Source organism: Nanorana parkeri, unplaced genomic scaffold (assembly GCF_000935625.1).
Source record: "Nanorana parkeri isolate BGI_ZX_2015 unplaced genomic scaffold, ASM93562v1 scaffold999, whole genome shotgun sequence".
NCBI lineage: Eukaryota > Metazoa > Chordata > Amphibia > Anura > Dicroglossidae > Nanorana > Nanorana parkeri.
The window spans coordinates 371,619-378,855 of NW_017307267.1; positions in this window are offsets into that span (position 1 = coordinate 371,619).

Below are 7,237 nucleotides of genomic sequence, written 5' to 3' on the forward strand. Positions count from 1 at the left end.
CAGCCTTCTAAACAGGCACTGTAGAGGACAGACCGCAGGGGCCTGCAGAGGACCCACTAGAGGAGCGGCGGCCGGCGAATACAGAGCCGCGTCTGATGCCGCAGGCCAGTCAACTCGTGCGACCGGCCGAGCCGGCGCCCCCGGCCCCCCTCACTATGCCACTGGCCGGGAGTGTCGGATGAACGGATGATCCGACACTCCCGGCGGAGAGACCAGGGGCCCGCCGGGCGCTGGATACTGATCCGGCGGCCGGCATCTTGCTTAGGCCCCCCTAGAGCCTGAGGCCCCGGGCGCCCGCACCGCCTGCACCGGCGGTAGTTCCGCCACTGATTATTACTACTACTACTACTATTATGTGCATTATATGTTGTATCCTTTTTGTGCTAAATATATTAAAGTAGATAAAGTATACCATAGCTGAATGACATTAAGTTAGCATTGTTTATCATAAACAATTGTCATTTTTTTCTTCATAAAATACTGTTTTCACCTTTTAAAAAAATAATGTCTAGCTTCTTATTGCTGATTGTCTTCTCCAGCCACTTCCTGTCTACATGCACTTACTCCAGCAGCTACTGCCTGGCATTCTCACACTGGGTTTTCTGTTGGTGACTATAGTGGACTATGGCTTTGCAATGTACATCAAGATGGCCAATTGTAGTCTCCATTGGGAGAGGGTGCGACAGAATAACAACGCAAGAGCATGCTTGAAAAAAGGACCATGCCTAAACAAGAACCTTCATAGTAGGATCACCAGGTATTATTTAAATAAAAGCTGCATATGTAAATATATTTAAAATGACATTACCATGTTAAAACTTAAATAAGATTTTAGTGATTGAGTTTCCACATGCATTAATGTAATATTCTTGGGCTTGGTTAGTGCAGTAACCTGTGGCAACCAGCTTTCCAGTTATTGAAGCTAGACCAGTTCAATATTTTGATCTTTGGATGTGGGAGCTGTGACCAGCACTTTGTGCACTGGACTGCTTTGGTGAATAACCTATTTCTATCCTGTAATGCAGTATGTTTGTCCGATTGGTCATTTTGCTATAAGATTATTTGGTAAACACCAGTTATTTAAATGTGTGTATTGATTCCTCATGTCCTGATGAAGCAAGAGAGGCAAAAATCTAGTTGGAAGTGGACCAACGTGTGGTTTTATTATTATTTTATTCAAATAATAAACTATAAACCGAAAAAGTAATATATTTTGTCCTATAGTGTTTCTGAACAAGTCTGTTCCAAACCTCAATCCATAACTCCTTTTGGATAGTATGTAGAATTGATTGTATGGCTGAGGTTGCTTTCAATCTTTTCATGCACGCCAAGGTGAAACGCAGAGCAATCTTTTGAGGTTTGCTGGAACAAGCATGCAATTTTACTTACAACACTAGGCAGGAGTAATGCTTTGGGGTGCAGATCAGTGTGTACCTATTGCTACTATTACTGACTATGAAGTTATATATATTTTAGCAAGATGCATGCTTGCTGCTATTTAAAAAATTAAAAGGAGAACTACGAGGTGAGTGCTTTTCACTCACCTCATAGTTCTAGCCGACCTGTGACAATGAGACTGCCACAGGTCGGCTCAGTAGATCGGGAGGTGAGCGAACACATACCGGCGTTCGCTCACATCTCGATCCTGTCTCGGCTCTCTGCCGTGACAGGGGAGGGGCTGGATTCCCCCCTCCCCGCTCCGATCCGCCAGAGCTGACTGGCTGAAAGGAAGGGGGAGGGGGCGGGTACAGCTGGCTCTGCCTCTAGATAGGCAGAGCCAGCTGTCAGTCATGCAGCTGGGCGTATCCCGGCATAATTGTCGGGATCCGCTTTAGCTGCAGCGTCTCAGTATTCCGCGAGCAGCAGCTCGCGGTATACTGAGCCTAGGGTAACGGGAGGACGCTAGTTTGTGTCCTCCCGTTACACTAAGGAGAACTATGGGGAAAAGCCTTAACCCCATAGTTCTCCTTTAAGATGGTCAATTGTGATATACATAGAAACAGGTCATTGCTTGATGTATTGCATTTAATAGCACAATGTTCACATTTAATGGGGTCATAGTAATTTTAGACTTTACCTGTGGAACCATTTCTGAAACTAAATGCTGTTATCGTAGCTGTGTTTGTATGGACCTCTGAACGGTTTGGAATTTTGCTCAAATTTAGTTTCCATATCTGTCATAATGACCCCCCATTTGCATGGCAAAATCTACCGGTATCAAGCCACAGAAACCTATGTCAGCCAAAGTATTAGAATTTTACATGTTTTTATTCTTTTTTTTTTTTATTTGCCATTGCTGGATGACCAGACTGAAGATAGATAGATAGATAGATAGATAGATAGATAGATAGATAGATAGATAGATAGATAGATAGATAGATAGATAGATAGATAGAAAGATAGATAGAACATTGGTGTTATGTAAAATATTATCACATTGTTGAAACAGCTGTGCACATTTCATCACTTGAATGTCTTGTCCATTTGAGACGAAGAACCACAAGTCATGAAGAGGACAGCCAAACTTATAAGGGGTCCCAAAGCTGTAGTTTACATGACGTTACACACTTAATAGTTCCCTTTGCAACATATGTAATACAATTAAGTTCTCGTTTTCAGAAACTGGTCTCTGAGGGTTTTAGTCCTGATATCCCACCTGCTCTTAAATGTCATTACTTCAGCAAGTTAGTTCATTCTTTACATGTATGTGTACTTCAGAGAATAACTCAGGCTGTGCTATTTACATTAGTACAATGCAATGGAAACAGTTGAACAGCAATGCCTGTCGTTTTATCCTATTTTCAGGTCTATCTAACAGAGAAAAGTGCAAGGTGAGCCAAAAATACCTAGGATTACATATCATGGAAAATTTTACTTGAAACGTTACTGGCTTTCCAACAACATTGTTTACAGTAGTATACTTGCACAACACAAACCTGTTTTTTGAACAGTGACTGAATTTAAGGGTGGAGAATACAGCTTTTAAAAACATTTTACATTCAGATCTGAACCTAACGGCTACTTGTGTCATACAGCCATAGTTATTGATTTTACAGTCAATGCCAATAGCCAGACAGTTTCTGTATTGACACTGCAAAACAAATTTCCTTTATAGACTGATACAGTCTGTGCCATAAACCAAACTGCATCATATGGTGGATTTTTTACAGGAAAGAACATTGCCATGTATTGGTTTCACAGCCATGAGCCCAAGTTACAGCTATGCCTTAGTTACATTACACAGCACAGTGCCATCAATTAGTTTTCCAATCTGAGCCACGATCTCAACAGATTTATTTGCCTATAATACTGTTTTAATATGAACATTTGTGTGTAAATTACAGTTAATGTTTGCTATTAGTTATTGATCATGCATAGTATTACATTCATATTAATGCATATTTTCCAGAGTAGAAAGAAAAATACATTTGGTTTGATTCGGAGAACCTGGAGGAAAGAGATTCGAAAGAAGGCACATACATTTTTGCCTCATCCATCCTGATCAGATAAAATTATGTATTTTTACATGTCACTTCATTCATCATGCATTAGTCTGGCAATTGGTTATAATTGTGAAATGCGAAGTGAGCCGGAGATGGAAAAAAGCAAGCAGCTTTTTCCTATAAGCAATGCAACAAAGATAGGGAAAACCAATTGCTTTCAGAAATGAGGGGAGTTATCTTACCACCCTCCCTAGCTCTCCTGGCCAAACTAGCTATCTCATCATTACCCCCATCTACTTTATTACCTAAGAAGAACAGTGGCTGCCTGCTCCAATGTTTACATCTCTCAGCCAACATATTTCCCCTTCTGTGTAGTAAGAATTGATAGACTTGTATAGGTTTGTCTCTTGAGACTAGAGACTGGCCCTATGCATATCTATGAGAGCTCACTGTGCTGGTGTGACCAGCAATGAAAATGTTATCTGGAATATGTAAACATCAGGGCAGGTCAGAGCTGTCCTACTCATAAAAAATAAGTAGCCGAGGGTGGGCAGTTTAGGTCAGGAGGGTTAGAAAGAGTGAGTAACCAATTAATGCAGACACTTTAAATAATAACCTGTTTGACCAACTTAAAGAGTGACTGAAGCCAAAAAACATGTATTTTTAGTTTTGGATAAAATAGAGAGGAATCAGTGCACCTAATAAAGGCCCTTGAAAAAGTTTTACTGTGATGCATAGTGATAAGAGAATCTGAAAAAAGTTGCCTATGAAAAAGGCCACAATTTGCTACAATTGACAGATCTTTACTTTACATCTTGCATGTCATAAGCCTGCAAAAGTGTTTTTCAGATTTCCCCACAGATCTGGAAGACTTTTAATTTTGTTATTTAATAAAGACCAGAGCCAAGAAATTTCTGGACCTAAGTCATCATCGACACTCGGGTAATTTAGGAAAGATAATCCTTGAAGAAACTATCAAAGCGTTTTTTGTCGACAGTGTATGCTTGTTTTATTCTGTTGGAATAATATGTTATTATAATTATCATATTTATACAATTTTGTAAAAACTATGTTACGTATTGTATTTTTTTAACTTCAAATCACTGAAACTGTTTAGATGTCTCAGTACAGCAAATAGTATGTTTAACCTATCTATATGTTTTTACTACGCCAGGATGTAATCCAGCTTTTCCTGTGGAGATGAAGACATTTCACTGCAGGAAATGCTTTAGAGATCATTAGCAGCAATGTGACAGTGATCCTTATGCACTTGGCACAAAATTTCAAAGCTAAAGCCAAGACCCAAGGGAACATCATTGTATACATCACCAGGTCAGCTATTTTACACACCTCCTTTCTCATACATCTAATTATTCTAATTATAAGATAAATATTCAAGATAGAAACTCTCATATCGTATGCCTCAAAATAATTTTAACCTCTTTGGGTTTTTATATCACAATTATTTTGATATAAACATTTATCCTATTATATTCATAAGTCATAATCAAAACTTTACAAAATATATATTCTTTAAACTAAATATCGTTCTTCACATGGGAAATGAAAAACTATTTTTCGTCCTCCCTGTACAAACTTGCTCCACTCACTACACACAGAATTGGGTCCCGAATGCTACAACCTTGGAAGACAGACAATACCAGAAGTGTCAAAAGACATAGCCATGCTCTTGAGCAAGTCTGGCATAAAACCTGGTTCCTGCCAGACTTCATTCATTGTGCATAAAGGTGCCCTAAAATATAATTTATCCCTCCATACTGCCAAATAGATCTATTTCGTCACTCTTATTAAACCCTTTTTATTCAGACTAAAACATATACTAGTCACCCCATACTTAAAAAAAAAAAGTCTGACACCTCTCTCATTCAATCCCTTCTCTGGCTTCTGATCACCCAATGAATACAATTCAAAACACTACGAGCAACATACAAATCCATCCACATCTCTGCCCCCAGCTACATCACTAACCTTGTCTCAAAAGGTTGATGAGGGGATTTCTCTTGCACCTCTCATCTAACACCCCTGGAAGTGGTGACAGTGAGTATAAGGATGCATAGTGACAAGAGTGATGGAGTTGCAGCCCATACTGGATCTGAACAGTAATCACATGTGTGGACCAGATGACTGTATACTGGGAGAGGGACCCAACACAGGAACACCAAGGTACCAGACCAGGAGTCGGGTATGTAGCCCAGACACAAGTCAAGGTCGGTAACAACTGGGCAGGGGGTATCAAATGAATAAACAGAAGCAGAGTTACATAGTTACATAGTATTTGAGGTTGAATAAAGACATTAGTCCATAAAGTCCAACCTATTAGGAAGGTTCTGTTGGGGACACAAGCCGAGGTTGGTAACATTCGGGCAGTGAGGTACCAAATTAGGAAACAGAAACAGTGTCAGGGCCACAAGCTGAGGTCAGTAACAGCTGGGCAGTGAGGTAAAAGGCAGAAGGCAGTCATCAGAATGCAAAAGGTAAGCTGTGGTCACAATGGGTAGGTAGGAGTTCCAGAGGCAGGTCAGAAGACCGGCCAAGTCATACATGGGTAGGAAGAATAAGCAGGTTAAGTCGCAGGTAATTAAAGTGGTACTAAACTCTTAGATGTTTTTCAGCTTAATTCACTGCTCATAAGCAGTGTAGCATGCCCCAACATATGTAAATGGTATAGCGTAGGCAAGCAATTTCAATACTCACCTCCTCTATGCCGATCGGTCCCGGCCACAGAGCTCAGCTTTTCCTCACTTCTGGGTAGAGAAGCATGTGTATGGAGAGCAGAGGCACATGCGCAGCTGAGGTTACCAAAGGGGGAGGATGAATGTCTTACAGTGGCAGACAATGCTAGGTAATGGACACACACAGAGAGCCCACATGCAGGGGTGTCTCCATGGGACCCCTAAAGGGTCTGGTATGAATTGGGGAGGGGACTCCCCCCCTTTTTTTGTTAATGTTTAAGAACATAAATTCATTCAGAATGACATCTGGGGAAAAAATCAGATGCATTCAAATTTTGATCAAAAATTTGGATAGGTGCAAATTTGTTATTTTTTTCATTTGAAAATTCTGAAATTCTCAATTCAGAATGAAAAGAATCGCACATGTCTATCTCTAACTCACACTTAGCAGGGTCTTAGGATTGCCTAGTTATCCAGGAGGACAGTGACAGCATCAATTCAGAGATGATTTAAGGTACTTAAATACATTTTTAAGAAATAACTCCTGGGTTTAGTGTCACTTTAAGTGTTATATTAAAGGGGGTTATACTTATCACTTGCAGAGATTTCTTTTCGTGTTGACCTGAAAAAGTCTGTCTGTTGATCCATATTTTTGGACATGTAGTCACCAAGCAATTTATTCTTTCACTGGTCCTGTAAAACTATTTCGCTTAAAAAATTGAATCCTAGAGTGTTTAAAACAGTATACACCAATAACAATATCTCACTGACACACACTCACACAAATGATGCTGTATATGAGAAGAAACAAACCATACCTTGTTTCACTTCTGTGTTCTGTAATCTAAAATAAATGAAATTATTATACTAATTAGCATACTAATAGTCTACTATAATATCATTTGACTAATATCTAACTAATATCTTGGTGAGCTTTAACTTTCTCTCAAGTTACCAAATAAAATGAAGATTCTGATTTAACATCTGCCTTTTTTTTTTTTAAAAGGGCTTTTCAAAATTAGTTATATATTAAAAAGGACATATCAACCTACTGTGCTAATTTACTTTTAGATTATCTGGAAGATAGGATTGTATGCCACA